Raw genomic sequence first — 20,180 nt, 5'->3', positions numbered from 1 at the left:
TATCTATTAACGTGCACACGTGATGATTTAAATATTTATTTATATAAAGGAACAGTAAAACTTAATTAATTAGAAAATTTTTATGTATAATAATACAACAATTATCTAAATGCCGAAAAATATTATTACATTAGTATAATACATGAATTTAAAATAAAAGGACATCATCAAAACTTATACAAATGATCAATTTTGTCATGTTAATTAGATAATTATGTATTATAATTTAAAAGTGTTTAATGTGATGGTATCTTAACCAACACTTCTTTGTGGACAATATTTTTTTGTGTATATTTCATCTTAATGCTTTGGTTGCTCTGCCTTAACCATAACTTCTGTTGTCGATCTTGATATGCCTCTTGAAACATGCAGTTATTCATGTAAGAAAACATAGTATGGTAAATATAATCCAATATTTAGGATGTTTGTCTTTGTATTTTATTTATTATATTTGCAAAACATAAACATACTAAAATTATTTTCACACAAATTTAAAAGGATATTCCTTAGTTCGAAAGATGAAAGTTGAATTCAGGGATAAGATAATACTTAGAAGCACATTGACCAGTATCATAATTTTTTGCATGTATGACGTTATTGTCAAAAAAATTATATACCATGTGTGTGCTATTATATAAGCTATTTGGCGTATCTAAGTTTTTCAGTAGCATGACAAACAATTTTTTCTTCAAAATCAACATATATACAATGGAATTTCAATTTTAACTTAGTATATTATATATACGGTGACACTAACATATATAAGAAATAATAAACTTGACAACAAACATATATGGTAGAAGGCCATTTGGTATTGAAGTATTAAGTGTTCTTCTTGGTAGTAATTATTGGTATCATTTTCTATTGAGTCAAAAACAGAAAAACTTTTTGTTTTATTATAAAATTTTGCAATCAACCTTTTATTTAGTCGATCAACATATTCATTTCTTCTAGCTAAGATATCCTTTTAATTCTATCCTGATTTGCACAAATAGTGTTTTAATCTAATGATAGAAATATTTCTCTTATTAAACGTACTACTATTACACCATCTACGGTTCATTAATATCCAATATATCTCTAGAACTCCAGGCAATTATTTCGGTCGTTTGACACTTAGTCATAAGTGTTTCATTATCAATTTTGCTCTCCTTATAAATTTAGCATCATTGCTCAGCTTTGATATATTTGTGGTGGTTATTTAAGTTGTTTGAAGAGGTATATCAAATCTAAAGTGGGTGGTCTTACAATAAAATTGTTGTTGGTACATCATTGCTATTATTGCTAACAGTGGCATGCCTTTTGATATGATATTTGCAAGTAATGTATGACATAAAAATATTATTTCGATTCCGCCGGAGGCATTTAGAAAGAATAATCCCGCTATAGCAGAGTCGACTCTTTATAATATAATTTTGAAAGCTTGTTCTTTTCTAGGATTTAGATTTGATTGTGCTTCTTCAGACACTTGTATAGCATTTTGATTCTTAATAATATATTAATATTTTTACTTTGTATTCTAATGCTCTTTTTATGGAATAAATTTATGCACCAAAAGATTTCTTTAACTTGAATAAGAATGTTGCCCATATAATGAATTTAAAAAATAATTGAATTGGATTCTCTTGCTAAATAAAATTATCAGATTTTATTACTTGGTTTTAAAATAAAAAATAATTTATTCTATGCTGATTCAGATCTTAATATTAGTTCATCTCTTATTTTGAATATTTAATCTTAATTATAATTTTATCCACCATAAATTTTATTTTCAAAGAGTAAAATATTGATATGACATTTCACTTTTAGATCTTTAGTCTGTAGAATCATTAGTGGTATTGACTCTTACGAACCATTTTTTTCTCTTTCTCACAAATTTATAATCTTAAAAATTTTCTTACTTGTTGTTTAATAATTGGGTATTTTTTAATAATACACGAAAAATTAATTAAAAAATATATTATTTGAGTAAAAAAATAGTTCAAATATAATATAAAAATATATTATCGTGGGGGTCTTATTTTCCCTCAATTTCAACTCTTTATGCGGTCCATTTAATAATTCTTTTTGGTATTGGGCATTATGGAGTGATAATGTATTGCCAATACGAAGAATTCTGATGAAATTGATTTTATTAAATCTTCATACATATTCTTAGTAAGTATTTAATAAACCAAATTTTATTAATTTTAAATTATTAAATATTAAAAATTAGCACAGAAGATATTGTAGTCCAAAAAATAAGTTATTGCAGTTATGTCCTTTCCCAATGAGTTCTTCCGTTTAAAATTTTAGGGCTACTTTAGTATATTAATATTGTATTTATGCTTTTATAATGATATGTGCTCTCTTTTTTCTGAACGGACTTGAACAATATAATACATTCTCAAATTAAATTAATAATAGGACATTATAATAATTTTCAAATTAAAATAGTAATAGAAATTTTTAAGAAGTATATCCTAAAGGTAATAGGATTACATGACTAAAGATATTTACTTGTTCAATTTTATATGAATTTGACAGCCCAAAAGTAATTATACTAATAGGATTCCGAACGTGTAGTATTATGTCCTAAAACTAATAGGATTATAAGGCTAATATCTAGAATTATGTCCTTTTATTATGAGTTATTATACTTAATATTATAAGGTTATTTTTGTAAACCAACAAGTTAGGTTAGTTATCATTAGGACATGACATTAGCTTGGAGTCACGATGTAATTTGTAAGAATTTTTTATTTACTTACTATTTCCAAAATACATGAAAATAGAAAATAAGTAAGGATAGATTAATCTTGGTATGTGTATTGTGTATGTACCCCATCAAAAACTATTCAATGTTGAAAACTCACGTAAATTTTTCATTAAACAACATATTTGATTTTTGACATGAAAAGTAAACAAAATTTTCTGTAAATGTTCAAATAATTAAAGATAGAAAAAATCATGAAGATCAAACAACAAATAAAATAAAATAATTTAAGACTAATTTTAATTAAAATCGACATAAAATGCAACTACAACTTTTGAAGGAACTGTATTTTGTTCAAATTAAAAAAAATTCCTTCAATTTGTAATATAAATAAAGAAGGTAAAATATACACTATTATTCGTTCTTAAAACGTTGAGTCAAAGTGGACTCTTGAATTTATAATTTTTGGATTTTTTTAACTCCAAATTTTTTCAAAGCCTTTCCATACGAATTTAGACCATTCTCTCTTTATTCTTCTAATACAAGGTTAAATTTAATATTTTTATTTATGAATCTTACCTAGTTCAATAAGGAAAGATTTAATAACCAAAATTTAGTTAATTTTAAAGTCCTAAATATTAGCGTGTAGTGTTATGTCCTAAATCTAATAGGATTATAAAGCTAATATCTAGAATTTCGGTTTTGTCCTTTTATTATGAGTTATTATACTTAATATTATAAGGTTATTTTGGTAAACCGACATTGTATTCATGCTTTTATAATATACTAGTTTCTCCTCACGTGCGATTGCACGTGTATGTTAAGTCATGTAATATACATTTATATAAAATAATATCAATTTTATTAAAGTGAAGTTTCTGAATAAATAATTATACATGAAATAATAAAGCTTAAGTGACTGACTAATAAGGATCATTATAGTCAGTTAATCCTACGAAGATAAACAAGCAAAGTACAATTAAATACACCTGAACTAAGATAAGCATCACAATTAGACAGCGATTGTATATTACTCCCATTAACGCATTCATAGACAGATGGCTCTACATATATAATTAGTGTAAATGTTGTAAGAAATATTTCCCAAAAAATGAAGTTCCTAATTGAACTTATAAGACTATGGTAATAAATAGTTATGTACTTAAGCTACGTCTACACCTCATATAAATTGGATCGTATTATCATTTGCTTCTAAATGACATAAACGGGCTCAAGAATATAAACTCTAGGAAAAATATTCCCTCAAGACATCAACAACAGTAGCATATTCATGGCTATGCGTTCTAATTTCTTTTCACTTCTTTAATTACCATTATCTTCTCCTTAATGCTTTTTCTTCTCATCGTTTATTAATTAGTTCTCTTCTTCTCCGTTTTAGAGAAATAGGAAGCCTTCTCAACTATTTAATTGGTTCTTTTACCCCTTGGCAGCAAGTAGTAATAATGATCCTCAACATGTTCACAAATTTAAGAATTCTTCCAAAAAAATTCGTCTTTCTCATGTAGTTAAATGAAATAGGAGAAAATCTTTCCTGATTTTCTCCCATTAAACTATGGCTGATTTCTTCTTCCTCTTCTTCAATGTGAAATATTTCTTTCAATAATGTGCAATTTGTCACGTAAGAATCATCTTTCTACCACATTAAACAAAATGTTAACCTCAAGTCCTCCTTCCCCATGAACACAAAAATAAACTTAGTTTTCTTGATTCAGAATTACCAAGGCAACTACTTAAACCTGTAATGAAAAAAGGAATACGATAATTTCTTTAAAAATCTAGAGAGATTAATATGTGTGAAGGTTAATAGATGAATTGCAAAAATATATTCAGCAATATGTATATATACGAAAAGAAGTTCATCTGAAGAAGTAAACAAAAAAAAAACTCAGTTGGATACTTGAAAATAGAATAAGTCATACATGGCAAATGACACGAACAAAGTTTAGGAATATGAAATAAAAAAGAGTTTATGTATGCCGTTGCCAAAGAGAAATAATAAAGCTTAATGACTTGAGAATAAAAGAATCAGTCTATATATGAAAATAAATATGGTTCTAAAGTACTTTAAAATATGATTAGCATGATAAAGTTAGAACCACAAAAACTACTCAATTGAGATGCTTTACAAAGTGGTGTGTATCTAATTGTACAAAACTGAAGAGTCCAAGTTTTTGATATTTTAAGTTTGAACTCATCTCTATTGGCAATGCATAACACTAAAATCAACTATATATCTTCTCCTAAAATAACTTTAAATTGCAAACCCTTCAAACGATATGGGTATTATATGGGGTTTAACATCGAAATAAACTATCTGATTCTCTTGCACTGCTCAGGTGCTATATGTCAGTTTTATTTGGCTAATTCCTTAATGGTGGAGAATCACAACTTATATTCACATCAATTGGCTAAAAGTATCAAACAGACTTTATTATGCAGCTATGGTGTGTATTTCTTAAAAATGCAATAATAGTTATTTTAGTTTATCAGAGAATATGTAGTCCCCAGTTTATTATTTGAATAGATAGATGGATGTAATTAGTAGCAGTGTTCAAGTGTCCAGATATCAAATACAGTATTATCCCAAGTCTCAGAATACGAACCCATTCAATAACATAAATCTCTTCAACCACTAAATTAAATAAAGTAATTGCTAACACTTCATTCAAATATTCAATACATAATTTTCGAGGAGCTATCTTAAGAAATTTAGATATCGAGAATCGATTCTACGTAAAAAATACCAGAAAACATATGTATCATCCTATCCATCATAGAATTGTCCAGCCAATAAGTTTGGTGAAACATAAGAGGCCAAAGCAACGTTAGAAGCTGGGGCTCATCAACAGACTGTGAAGATTTGTGTTTATTTATAGTTTGAAGGTTTGTGACCGTTAACGATTGTGTCTGAAGCGTTGTGTTGGTTTGTAGGCGTCAGATTTTTGTTTATAAGGTAATTAGGTTTTAATAAGTCAATAGGGTATTTAAGTAAATAACAGGGATAATATAGTAATTAACTTTTAAGTTAAAGATCAAATTATAAAATTACCCTTATTTCTTATTATGTATACGAAATTACCCTTCATTTATTTATTTTTTTAAAACAAAAAAACAAAAAACCCTACACGTGCCTCTCATCTCTCTGGGGACAGACGCCTAATCATCTTCTCCAATCGGTTCATTTTGTTCTCTTTAAAAGTCAGAATACCATGACAACTTTCTCTCAATCTTCGTTTTTCTCCATTAAAGCAACATGTGTGAACTCTGAACTCTATTTCACCAAATTCCTACTCAGCTTTTCCTAATCTCCTCTTTATCAGATATTTTTTATGGTAAAAGTTATTGGGAGAATTGCGTAAAGAATTAGAAATCTGGTCAACCAAACCAAACGAACATTAAGGTAAGATATTTGCTTTTAGGTAAAAGGTCATTGAAAAAGGATGAAATTTGGTGTCAGGTGATTAAAGGTCTATCTATATCCCTTCAAATAATTGTTTATTTTGATTTCCTAGCCTATTCTTTTCTAACAAGTTCTGTGTAACAATTTATATGCTATTGATTAGTCAATGATACTAATTTCGCTTGATTATTTTCATTGATTTGGAATAATCAGGGGCAATTTTATTGACGTGATTATTATCGAACTTGTCCCTTAAGTATTTAGTCATTGAATTACATTCTTCACTTATAATCATAAAAAATGAAGCGATTTGATGATTTGCCTGTGTTATATAATTAAAATGTACTTTGGTCTCTTATAGAACTGTACTGCCGATCGAATAAATTGTTGTTTGGTTGCCGAACAATCGAAATCTCAAAATTCCAAAGTAGAGGTTTGGTTATTGCATTAGTTTCTAAAATTATTTTGTTTTATGGTTGTTGTTATAGTATCATTAATACTTTTACTATGATGATGATGATTGCAATAGACATTAATCATGATGTCACATGCATATATCTATATTTGTTACCTGATGGTATTTGGGCTAAGTTAATCGCATTTTTGCAAAGTTTGGAGTTTGGTTAAAAAAACATTTAAAATTTGTCATTTGTTCAAAAAGAAATTTCATTTAAAAATTGTTATTTTTTTCCTTAGAGATTTAATATTGATTTAATGTAAAATTGCTTTCATCTCTTCTAATAGATTACGTACCTCGATGACTCGCTCACACGACTGGTAATGCTAATATGTTTTACTAATTAATTCAGAGTACTTTCAAACAAGAATGTTACTTATTATTTACTATTATACGTAGATTGCTACTTATGTTACGAGAGTTTAATTTGTTCAGTAGATGCGATTGGAGATTTTAATTAATTATGATTTCTCCCATGTTAAATAAATTCTTTATTTGTCTAGAGTGGTCAGAGGAATAAAGTTAGCTATTGCATTTTATTTCATCTTATACGCTCATGTGGTTGGAGCTCTATCTTAGAATTAAGCATTCATCTTCATGTTGGGTTCCTGAGAGTAGAGAATTTTTGAAAGCTAATCGTGTTTATTTGATTATCACAATATTTTATCTCATATGGGTAACTTACAAATAATATATAGCTAAATTCAAGTAAAGATTCATCTTCGAATCTCTCAAATAGCTTACATGGGTTCATTCTTTGTCCTAAGAGTTAAATTTCCAAGCCTAAATGGTATGGCTATTGCACTTGCTTTCCTAGATGCTATTTTTTTTGTCGTAATAAACCAATAGTCATATACCTCTGCTCAGTTTTTTTGCTTGCTTTATTGTACCGCTTATTGTTAATTTGGTTCTTTGGCACAACGATTGTCAATTCTATCAAATTATGGAGTTACTGATGTGTGACGACCCAAAAGGTCATCACCGGTTTTCTCTCTTTTTCTGTATTTTCGAGGCCTTGAAAACCTCACCTTTAGTTGCTTCGATTTGCGTGCGCAATCCGGGCGCGTAGCCGGAAAAGCTTATGTGTTAAATTATGTGAAATTTGATAAATTGTGACTTTAAAATGGTTAAAGTTGACTTTGGTCAACATTTTAAGTAAACGGACCCGGGCCCGTAATTTGACGGTCCCGGAGGGTCCGTAAAAAAATATGGGACTCGGGCGTATGCCTGGAATCGAAATCCGAGGTCCCGAGCCCGAGAAATGAATTTTTAAAAGAAATTGTTTTTCTGAAATTTATTTGGAAATTTGAAATAAAAATGAATTAGAAAGCATTGGCATCGGGCCCGTATTTTGGTTTCGGCGCCCAGTACAGGTCTTATATGTGGTTTAAGCGCTTTCTGTGAAATTTGGTTGAAATCGGACGTCATTTGACGTGTTTCGGACTTAAAACACTAAGTTTGAAAGTTTATGAAGTTTGATGAAAAAGTGATGATTTTGAGGTTTGATTCCTCGTTTATGATGTTATTTTGGCTATTTAATCGCATGGTTAAGTTCGTAAGATGTTGTTGAGTTAGTGTGAGTGTTTGGTTAGGAGCTCCGAGGGCTTGGGAGTGTTTCAGAAGTGTTTCGGAGTGGTTTTGGCCTTAGAAAAGTTGTAGAAGTTTCAGTTCTGGTGTTCTGGTACCTAGTTCTATGCGATCGCATAGGTAGCATTGCGATCACATAGAGTAATCCTTCAGGTGCCCCACATTTGTTCTATGTGATCGCATAGATTTATCCGCGATCGCATAGCTTAGCCAGATCCTTCAATGCGAACGCAACCTTTAATCCACGTTCGCATTTCATTAAATCCAAACCTGGAATGCACAACCTTTTCTTCTATGCGTTCGCAGCAGCCCTTCTGCGATTGCAATGACCAGCTTCCCCTTACCTTATGCGATCGGATTACCTTCTTCGCGATCGCATAGGCATTTTTGCCCAGCGATTTTTAAATACCCAAAACAGAACAGTGACGAGATTTAGTCCATATTTCACACGAGTTCTTCTTCTCCACAGCTTTTGAGCGAATTTTTGAGCACTTCTTCACCAAAGCTTCTTGGGTAAGTAAATTCCCACTCATTTCCTTCATCTTCCTTCATCAATTAATGAGTTTCTAAACCTAAATCATGAAATCAAAGTAGAAATTAGGGGTTTTGGGTAGAGTTAGGTTTCTGGGAATTTTGAGTGATTCAACCTCAATTTGGGGTCGGATCTTAAAATAAATTATGTATTCGGGCTCGTGGATGAATGGGTGATATGAATTAGGCCCGAACCTCGTGTTGTGACCAAGCGGGCCCGGGGTCGATTTTTGGATTTTTGGGAAGAAAACTTAGAAATCTATGTTTAGACATTAGGTTTGATTTGTTTAGCTTATATTGATACTATAAAGTTGTTATTTCATAGATTTGATTGAGTTGGAGCCGAATTCGAGAGGGAAAGCGGTCGTTGTGGATTAATTTAGCCATGGAAGTTGAGGTAAGTGTTTGGTCTAACTCTAGCTTGAGGGATTAGGAGTTGAGTCTTACTTACTACTTGCTTTGTGTTGTGTCCAACGTATAGGCATGGTGACGAGTATCTATACGTTGGGGATCGAGCATGACCGTGAGTCCTAAATTGCTAAATTGTTGTATTCTTAAGTAATGCTTATGAGAACTTGGTTGAAGATCTTTGAAACTGAGTAAGTAAATGTTATGATTGAGCATTTGTATTAATTGTGTTAAGTAGAAATTGAGTAAATTGGTTATAGCTGGATCTCCCTTGCCAGGATAGTTGATTTGGTATCTTGTTCCCTTGCCGGGAAACTTATTATGTTATCTTGCTCCCTTGTCGGGATTATCCTGTGATATTGTATTGGAATGAAATGGGAGCGGGTGGTACGCCTACCACAAGATAAAATGAAATGGGAGCGGGTGGTACGCCTACCACAAGATATGATGAAATGGGAGCGGCTGGTATGCCTACCACGAGATGTGATGAAAAGGGAGCGGGTGGTACGCCTACCACAAGATATGATGAAATGGGATTGGGCTGCACGCCTGCAACAAGAGAAAACTGAGACAAGTGAAAGTGGTTGTTTTTCCCTTATTCTACGGTAGAAGTGAGCAAATGTAGTTTTCCCTTATTATTTCTAATATTCTGTTTTATCTGCTATCCCCGTACGCATGCTCCCCCTCCCAGCTTTAATTGTTTACTTTCCGCTGTTTTCCATTGTACTTGTATATACATATATATATATATATATATATATATATATATATATATATATATGCACATATTTATCTGGAGTCTGGGTCTAGCCTCGTCACTACGTCGTCGGGGTTAGGCCAGGCACTTACCAGCACATGGGGTCGGTTGTGCTGATGCTGCACTCTGTGCTCTTTTGCACAGATCACGGAGTTGGAGCAGCCTTTGGACAGCAGCAGTAGATCGGGAGCAGGCCTTCAGTCCAGAGACACCGAGGTAGCCTTGCTGACGTCCGCATGCACAAAGTCTCTCTCTCTTTGTTTAGTTTGTTATCTTTTGTACCGAAACAAACAGTTTAAAATTTTCTTTCAGTGTATTTAGTAATCTTAGAAGTTCGTGAGAATTGTGACACCAATCTTGGGTAGAGGATTTTGTTAAACTTTCCGCAATTCTATTCAGTTATTATATAAGTTGAGACCTCCGCATGAAATTTTAATTATGTTGCCTTTATTACATGTTGATAATTTCGGAAAAGAAATGCGCGTTAAATGGAAAGTAATTTAAGTTGGCTTGTCTAGCTCCTATTAATAGACGTCATCACGACTCCCGAGGGTGGGAAATCCGGGTCGTGACATGATGTTACAACCTATACATCAATGTTTTTAATTGTTGTAAATGCAATTAATTGTTATTGAAACATGTCTTGTATAATTTAAGGGAAACAACAAACCTTGCACATGTAATGAAGAAACTTTATTTATGATCAAATCTTTACACGTGTTACAACATGTTCTGACTGAGAGGTGCAACTTAATTGGCTGCCAATATGTTAAAACCACTTGAATCTACATTTCAGGTTTATGTAAATGACCAATCTCTCAACTGGGATCCAAACAATCGTGTAAAAGTTAGAATCATATCTAGCGGAACCTATCACGGCATGTTCTTTCATGCACAACGTCAGAATTTTCTTTAAATTGTCCAGTTTCTTACCTTCTCTTGTATAAGTAAATTAAAAGAATTGCAAAACATATCCTTTACTTTGACAAATATCTATTTCTGAGTTTTACAACTTGTTTAACCAAAAAAACAGAATTTTAGTCAAAGCTAGAATTTAAAAGAACGCGAGTTACTGATAATCAAAAGAATATATAAAAGAGAGTAATTTGGGGTAACCAGAGTATAATCAGGAAAAAAACAAGTGAATCAAAGTATATTCCAATAGTATCTCGTGTTTACAAGTGATCAGATACCTCCCTTTTATAGGTATCTTGAAGATATGCATTTTTCCCAAATCATAATGAGGCTATTATGAATAATTAAAGACATTGAATGCTACGTTACACAATCATTATGATCAATACAAATTCTCTAACGTATCCAGTATTTAATGCCTGTCAAATTCCGTATCTGCGCTCTTTATTACGGTCAGATCCATTCCTTTTGATAAATGACTTAAATAGGTATCGGCGCTGAATTCTTCGAATGTCCTCCCGTGTCTCTTCCTTTGCCTTTACTCGTTTCTATTGCTGTCTGCGCCTCTTGACTAATTATAATTCTTTGACTATTTGACCAGTCCACGTGTCTCAACATGTTACTTACATATATAAATATAATTTTTTCCAATACAAATAGTCTCCCCCACTTTTCATTTATTCATCAATTGAATATTTGGGAAGTGAATTTCATTAAAATGAGAATTTTTGTCACCATTAATGCTATGACAAAATTGACGCTTCAATTGTCACTTTCATTTAATATTCCGTACACGTATCGATTTTCCATTGGCTCTACAGTTATTGCAGCCTTTTTCAAGGTTTTTACGGTTCCACTATTAATGAAGTGCCAGTTATCATAATTGTGGTCATTCCACCTCCGCACTTTTACCTTTGGCGGTTGCTTATCGATATAAATATAACTTTTTCCCTTGTCTTTTATCACATAAAGCTTATTGAACACTTATTTCTCCAAATCTCTGTTTACTTCTTCCTTAAATCATTCTTCTTTGATATGTCTTCTCCAAGCCCTAACCCTGAGAGAGTTTCCATTACTGACTCCTTCCCCAATGCCCCTGTTAGGCACAGAAGGGAGGTAGACTTCGTAGTTTAGGATCTACTCGAGGTGGTTCGTCTATGCCTTCTTCTAGTTCTGGTCCTTCTTCTAGACCAGAGGTTCCCTTTCTCACAAATTTTCTTCTAGGGGTAAAGATCATTCTGAACTTTTACGCGAACCTTTAGTAGATGAGATAGTCCCTTCAGAATTGTCTTTTTACCATGACAGAGAATCTCTTAGAAACCAGGTTTCCGCATTAGATCGTGTCGATGCTTACCCCACTCAAATTACAGAGGTTTTGACTTCTATGGTCCGTAAGGACTGTCATTGGAGTAATGATTTTTCCATTATTATCCCTAATCCGAATCAAAGAATTACTTCTTATTTAACTGGGTTCTCTTTTGTTTACACTTACCCTTTTACTTTAGGGTTTAGACCAGCAATCGACCCAGTCATTCTTGAATTTTGTCGTTTCTTCAATGTCTGCTTGGGTCAAATTGGCCCAATCATATGGAGGGTTGTTGCCTGTTTAAGGCATTTAGCTGCTAAAGCCGAAGTTCCTTTTACTTTCCCTCACTTGATTCATCTTTACTCGCCTAGGCTTTTTCGCAATGGTGTTTTTACACTAGTAGCCAGGAGTAAGATGGTTTTGGTGAGCCCTAAAGATGACAAGAATCGTGGCTGGTATGCCTGATTTGTTGCTGCCCCCACTGTTGGTTTAGTGGGTGAAGATAATGTTCCCTTTTCTGAGAAGTGAAATTTTGCACATAGGTCTTTTATCCCTCTCGTACATTCTTCTTTCAAGTTTATCAGCTTTTCTAATTTTACCCCTCCCCCCTTTTTTAGCAACCATGGGAGTTGTGGGGGATGTTCCCAATTTCCGTAGTTGGGTAGATAAATTGCTGAAGATCGTACCAACGGATGGTAGATCTTGGAAAACACTTTCTAACCGCTTTGGTTGGAAGGTAAAGACTCATGGTAAGAGTTCACATTTTGTTCTTTTCGTGCCTACATTCTCCTTTATTGTTTTAACTTTTATCCTTCTTTTTGTCAGGATTTGCTATTCGAGGGGTTACTGCTGAAGCAGTTGCAGCCTCTCGTGTCTCTTTGGGAACCCGTACTCCTTCGGGAACCTGTATCTCTTTAGAAAGAGCCTGAGAAATAGTTTTGGGTTCCTCTTCTGCGAAAAGGAAGGCTACTGAAGAGGAAAATTCTGAAGAAGAGGAAGATGAGAGTTCCCTGGTAACGAGGCCACGAGTTAGGAGATGCATCGTTTCCGATGACGAAGCTGAAGTTTCGGTTTCTCTTACCGAACCTGTTGAAACCCCAATAATAATTCCTGATGAATGTCACTCCCCACGATACTCGTGAGTCTATTGACCAACTTTTCATCAGTGGATTTAGTCGTGAAAATGTCAGGCTTGTTTTAGACGAAGTACCTTTATCATCTTTTTCATCACCCGTGCTTGTGATTCCTTCTTTACCGGCCCCAGCTATTTCCGTTCCTTCTTCTACTGCTCTTACCTCTTCTCCGGCTCCTCCTTTGACTATTCACCCTCGTTCATCATACTGAAATGGGCTCTTCAAGTAGAAGTGCCGCTATGAGGCGGGTAATTATTGAAGTTCCTGCTGAGAGCAGCCTTTTGAGAAAGTCAGGTCAGGCAGATGTATGGCTGGAGACTCTTATTGGCCCAATTGAAAAAGCAAAGATGGAGAGCCATAGTTCCCTGACTTTAATGAATGATATCGTGCATGCCACTTTGAAGGTATTTTTCTTCTCTCCCTTTTTTAATTTGCAAAATTTTTCATCTTTGGGATTCTTATTTCTTTTTTTTTAGGCCAATCTTATCGGCACAGAATTGATGAAAAGAATTGCCCCTTTGGAGAAGATAGCACGCGACTCTCAATTGGAAGCAATCAATTGGAAGGAGCAATTTGAGAGTGCACAGCTTGATATAGAGGACTTACAAGAGAGCAAGAATACCTTAGAGCAGCGAGTACGGGCTTTAACTTCAGAATTGGCGGTTACCAAAGCCTCTTCAAACCAATCAGAAAAAGAAAAAGAGCGTCTCGAGTCCTCCTTCTCAGAGCAGCTATCTAAAGCTAGTGAAGAGATCAGAGAATTAAAGGCTCTTTTAAACCAAAAAGAAGTTTACGCTGGGGAGCTTGTGCAAAATTTGACAGAGGACCTCAGAATCTCTGCTGATAAGGTGCGTGCTTTAGAATGCTCCCTCGCCTCTCTTCAAGCTTCCCACAGCTCCGCCTTGGCTGAAAATGAAGAGCTAAAAAATGAGATCGCTGCTTGGGAAAAGGATTATGAGATCCTTGAAGAAAAATCTGTTGTTGAGGCAAGTTGGGCAGTTTTGAATTCCCGTCGTGATGCCCTACTTGAAGCTGGCCAAGAAAACTTCAACCTGGAGTTGGAGTTAGCTAAAATCAACAATACCATTGAAAAGGCTAAACAAACTCAGTACTTCCCTTCTCCCGTGGATGAAGTTCCCATGAATGTTGAAGCTAATACGGGTATCCCGACTATTTCAAGCCCGATCGAGCCTGTTGCTGCAAGCCAAGTTGAAACCGCACTTGCTGATGCACCTGCCCAAATTGAGCCCGCTGCTATTGATGTTCATGTCTCAGTACCACAAACTTCTCAGTGACCGGTTTTAATCATTCAAATGATTTTGTTTTTGTTTTGATTTTGGAAAATTGTAATCAAACCCTTAGGTTCATTTGAGGGTTGATTTTGGAAACGTCAGTCCCTGAGTCTTTTTATGGGGCAATCTATATAAACAATTTCGTAGTTTTATGACTAAGTTCGAACTTAGTCTTAGATTTTTTTACATATTAAGAAGTTTTTCATGTTATTATCTTAAACTTTTGTTTGCTTTATTCTCGCCTTTATTTTTAAGGACTTACAGAATAATTTGCATTTTTGTTTTCCGAAAATGCTTCTGTTAACCTCATGATTAATTTAAACATGAGTTTTATAAAAGAGAGCCCTTTTATATTCCGACACTTAATGAAGAAGACGTCTCAACTTCATAATGGTGTTGTTATACGATAAAAGAAATAGGAACACACATGTTTCTTTGAAATAAATTTGACAAGTTTTTATTTTTGAACCTTGTCTAGTTCCGAATAAAACTTTACATGTATTTGAATTAAATCTATAATTTTCTCGTAACTGTTTTTCTTGTAACAGATTTAAAAGAAGAATAATAGACACGGGGTTTTTCCTTATAACCCGTTTTAGTACATAGCCTTTACCCTAACTATAGTGAGGTTTTTCTTTGGCCTTAGCTCGTGGCTTTATGACTTTTATTCTGCACTTGACTCTTTCAGACTTGATTTTTCCTTAATCTTCTTTGCCTTCTTTATACACATGTCCGTGTATATTATGTAGTCCCCAAGTGTTTGAGTGTTGAAGTATGAAGCCTCGAGCACTTGATAGTTTCTCTCATTTGGTCCTTTTCCTGAAAAGGAAAAACATACGGGACTCGGAGGAACGATTATAGATGAAGACTGCATAACCCGTTTGCATTTCTATCAAAATAATTGTAACATTAGGCCAGGAATTTTAGGTTACTCCATGTGCCTTACAGGTCATGATTCATCATTTAGTACGGTTTAGCTTTTTTCCTATCATCTAAAATCGTTAGTAAAATTTTAACAATTCAAAAATGAAATTTAAAATGGTTATACCTGACCGTGGGTTTTCCTTAGAAATAATATCTCTTTAAATGAACAGCATTCCAATGCGAAGGTAGTATCTTGACATCCATTGTTTCCAGTTCATATGCCCCCTTTCCTGCAACATCACGAACTTTGTAGGGTCCTTCCCATGTTGGACTTAATTTCCCTATGTTAGCTACCTTTGTAGATTGAAAAACCTTTTTAAGCACGAAATCCCCAATTTTGAAGAACCTGAGGCGTGCTTTTCTATTGTAGTATCGTTCTATGACTTGCTTTTGTGATGCCATTCCTATTAAAGCAGCTTCTCTCCGCCCCTCGAGTAAATTTAGGTTGACCCGCATCTCCTCGTCATTAGATTCTTGTGTCGCCTGTGTGAACCGTGTACTTGGTTCCCCTATCTCAACTGGAATTGAAGCCTCAGCTCCATAAACCAATGAGAACGGTGTTTCTCCTATACTTTTTTTTGCAGTTGTGCGATATGCCCATAAAACTCCAGGTAACACTTCAGACCAGTTTCCTTTTGATTCCTCTAGTCGTTTCTTTAAATTGTTGATAATGACCTTGTTTATTGATTCTGCCTGTCCATTACCCACCGGATGATAGGGTGTTGATGTAATCCTTTTAATTTGCCAGCTTTGAAAAAATTCCGTGATCTGAACTCCAATAAACTGAGGACCATTATCACATACTATCTCCTTTGGTACGCCAAATCAACATATGATATTCCGCCAAATAAAGTCTCTGACTTCCTTTTCTCGCACCTGTTTGAATGCACCTGCCTCTACCCATTTAGTAAATAATCAGTGAGAACAAGCAAAAACTTTACCTGTCCTTTTGCTTGCGGTAATGGACCTACGATATCCATTCCTTATTTCATAAATGGCCATGGCGCAATGACCGGATGTAATAATTCTGCAGGTCTATGCATATTGTTACCGTACCTCTGGTATTTATCACATTTGGCCACGAAACTTTCTGCCTCCTCTTCCATTTTAGGCCAGTAATAACCTACCCTAATTAAGGTTCTTACTAGTGATTTTCCGCCTGCGTGATTCCCGCAATGACCCTCGTGTATTTATCTTATTACATATTCTGTTTGCGAAGGTCCAAGGCATCTTGCTAAGGGACCACCGAACATTTTACGATATAGATTGCCTTGTTTTAAGCAATACCGAGCAGCCTGTCTTCGAAGCGCATAAGCATTTTTCTTGTCATTAGGGACGGTTCCATACTCCAAAAAGCAACAATTTTGTTCCTCCAATCCCAGGTTAAGTTATTAAAATTTACCTCATTAGCATCAGGATCAAGAACTGAATGAAATAAATGTATCACTGAGGCATTTGCATCATTTGCCACGTCGGCCGCAGATGCGAGATTAGCTAGGGCGTCTGCTTCAAGATTTTCGTCCCTGGGTATTTGTCTAACTTTCCAATCTTGAAATTGTTTTATCAATTCTCGTACCTTTCCCAAGTACTGCTGCATCCTTGCTTCCCTGGCTGTGTAAGTCCCCAGCATTTGATTAACTACGAGTTGTGAATCACTCTTGATTATAATCTGATTTATGCCAAGTTCTCGTGCCAGTTCTAAACCTGCAATCATAGCCTCATATTTTGCCTCATTGTTAGTTATGGAATGACATTTAATAGCTTGCCGAATGGTTTCACCCGTAGGTGGTGCCAATAAGACCCCCAAACCTGCTCATCTCACATTAGATGAGCCATCAATGAATAAAGTCCAAGTTCCTGGGTTAGCTCCATTGAACACCTGTAATTCTTTTTCTGCTTCTAACTGTATTCCCTGACTGAAATCAGCCACGAAATCAGCTAATACTTGTGATTTTATAGCAGTTCTAGACTGGTATGCAATTTCGTATTCACTTAACTCTATTGCCCACTTAGCTAACCTACCTGATAACTCATGCTTATGTAATATATTACGTAAAGGGTAGGTAGTTACCACAGCGATAGGATGACACTAAAAGTAAGGTCTTAACTTTCTATATGACATGATTAACGCAAGTGCAAGTTTTTCTAACTGAGGATACCTCATCTCTGCATCTAACAAGGATTTACTTACGTAATAGATAGGGGATTGTTTACCTTGCTCTTCTCGGACCAAAACAGCACTTACCGCCACTTCGAAACAGCAAGGTAGAGGAGTAGCTTTTCCCCAGCCATTGGTTTTGCCAACAAAGGTGGATTTGATAAGTATGTTTTCAAATTACTAAGTGCTTGTTGACATTCCTCATTCCATTCAAAATGATCCTGCTTCTTAAGGACTGAGAAGAATTTAAAACACTTCTCTGATGATTTAGAGATGAATCTTCTCAAGGCCGCAATTCTCCCTGTTAATCTTTGAACTTCTTTCTTGTTTGAAAGTATGTCAGGAACTTCCTCAATGGCTTTAATCTGTGCAGGATTTAATTCAATTCCACAGTTAGAAACAAGAAACCCAAAAACATACCTGAGGCAACTCCAAATGCACATTTTTCGGGATTTAACTTCATATTAAATTTGCGCAAAATTGAAAATGTGTCAGATAAGTGTGATATGTGATTTTTTGAGTACTAAGTTTTAACAAGCATATCATCTATATATACCTCCATAGTATTTCCTAAATATTCCTGAAACATTTTGGTAACTAACCTCTGATACGGTGCACCTGTTTTGAAAGTTCCCTACTTTCTTTTCTTTTGCTTCACAGGAGGATATGACGGATCTTCATTTAGTTTATGAGTCATCACCTCCGGTGGTATTCCTGTCATGTCGGAGTGGGACCAAGCAAAGCAGTCCATGTTAGTTATCAAAAATTCAATTAACTTACCTTTCATTCCTTGGTCAAGATTAGCTCCGACATAGACTTTTTTATCAGGCCATCGATCAAATAACATGACAGGTTCTAATTCCTCTATCGTTGTTTTGATATTTTCATTCTCTTCTGGTTCTTGAATGGTATCAGGCTTTGAGTCTACATCTATTTGCCCTTGTTCAGTTAAGGTTTGTGTTGTGATGTCCTCAACTGCCTTCTGTGATTGCTATTTGCCTTCACTTCTCGTGCTTGTATCTGCAACAGAGTTAATAGCCCTGGATGTATGTTGATCTCCAGGAATTTGACAAATTCCCCATGGCGATGGAAATTTGATAACTTGATGCAAGGTTGAAGGAACAACATCCATTTCATGGATCCATGGTCTCCCCAGAATCATATTGTAAGCCATCTCCATGTCTACTACCTGGAACTTTGTATCTTTGACGACCCCTTCAGCAAAAGTGGTGAGTGTTACCTCTCCTTTCGTGACGACACTGGAATTATCAAATCCAGATAGAGTATGCGCCTTTGGTATTACTCTATCTTCAGCTTGCATCTCACGTAGCACTCTTAGCAAAATAATATTCACGGAACTACCTGGATCAATCAAAACTCGTTTCACATTAGTATCATGCACAATTAAAGATATTACCAGTGCATCGTTATGAGGGGTTAATACGCCATCTGTATCTGCATCATTGAATGTAATATTGCCTTCTTCTAAAACATGCCGCACCCGTTTCCCTTGGGTATAGTTACTTTGGAAGTTTTGTTAGCTGCAGTATATGACGCACCATTGATGTCTTCACCCCCACTTATAACGTTAACAATTCTTTTGGGAGAAGGTGGTTTTGGAGGCTCCTGCATGTTCTTCACGTAAGCTTGCTTGACTTTATCGCTGAACAACTCAGTAAGATATCCTTGTTTTAATAAATGATCAACTTCACTTTGTAAAAATCTGCAATCTGCTGTTTTATGCCCGTGGTCATTATGGAACTCGCACCAATGGTCAGGGTTGCACCTGTTTGGATTCGATCTCATTTCCTTTGGCCATCGAACCTTATCTCCCATGCTTTTCAAAACAGCTACGAGCTCGGAGGTGCTGACGTTGAAGTTGTAACCTCTGAATCTCGCTTTTAAATTTCTATCATCATCCCGTGACTCATAGTTGTTTCGCTCGTTCCTAAATCTTGATGAAGAACCTGATTCTCTGTTTCTTGATCTGTGATCGTGCCTTTGATTATCCTGTTTTGACCGTGAGTCTTTTCCCGCAGGTCCCATATAGGGCTCGTACCTGTTTTTACCGGATCTTTTTTCGGTCTCTGCACGTCTTGAACGTATATTTTCTTCTTTTTGAGATCGTGGAATAGTATCTTCCTCAATCCTCAACTTCGTGCTATACCTGTTATAAACATCATTCCAAGTTGTAGCTGGGAATTCTCGAAGGCTTTCCTTGAGTCTCCTCGTAGCTTATGAGCTTTTTTCATTCAAATTGCTTGTAAAAGCTATAACTGCCCAGTTATCAGGTACACGCGACAATGTCATTCTTTCACGTTGAAATCTGTCCACGAATTCTCTAAGCAATTCTGAATCTCCTTGCTTGATTTTGAAAATATCCTCCATTCTTTTTTCCACTTTTTGGGCTCCCGAGTGTGCTTTGATGAAAGAAACTGCAAGCTCAGCAAAAGAATTTATAGAATTTTCAGGTAAAAGGGAATACCATGATGTGCTCCTTTGGTGAGTGTTTCACCAAATTTCTTGACTAATACCGATTCAATCTCCTGCTTAGTCAAATCATTGCCTTTTACGCCCGTTGTGAATGCAGTCACGT

The 20,180-nt window shown here is 34.8% G+C and overlaps 1 long non-coding RNA gene across 1 annotated transcript; it reads left to right on the top strand.

Moving 5' to 3' along the window:
• The first annotated feature begins 5,935 nt into the window (after positions 1-5,935).
• LOC138880396 (uncharacterized) lies at positions 5,936-10,292 on the top strand. The gene is made up of 2 exons (XR_011403033.1): positions 5,936-6,116; positions 10,001-10,292. It is a non-coding gene; the product is annotated as an uncharacterized lncRNA (long non-coding RNA).
• Positions 10,293-20,180: the final 9,888 nt, after the last annotated feature.

Source organism: Nicotiana sylvestris, chromosome 10 (genome assembly GCF_000393655.2).
Source record: "Nicotiana sylvestris chromosome 10, ASM39365v2, whole genome shotgun sequence".
Classification (NCBI taxonomy): Eukaryota; Viridiplantae; Streptophyta; class Magnoliopsida; order Solanales; family Solanaceae; genus Nicotiana; species Nicotiana sylvestris.
This window is presented reverse-complemented; position numbering and strand designations above follow the sequence as displayed.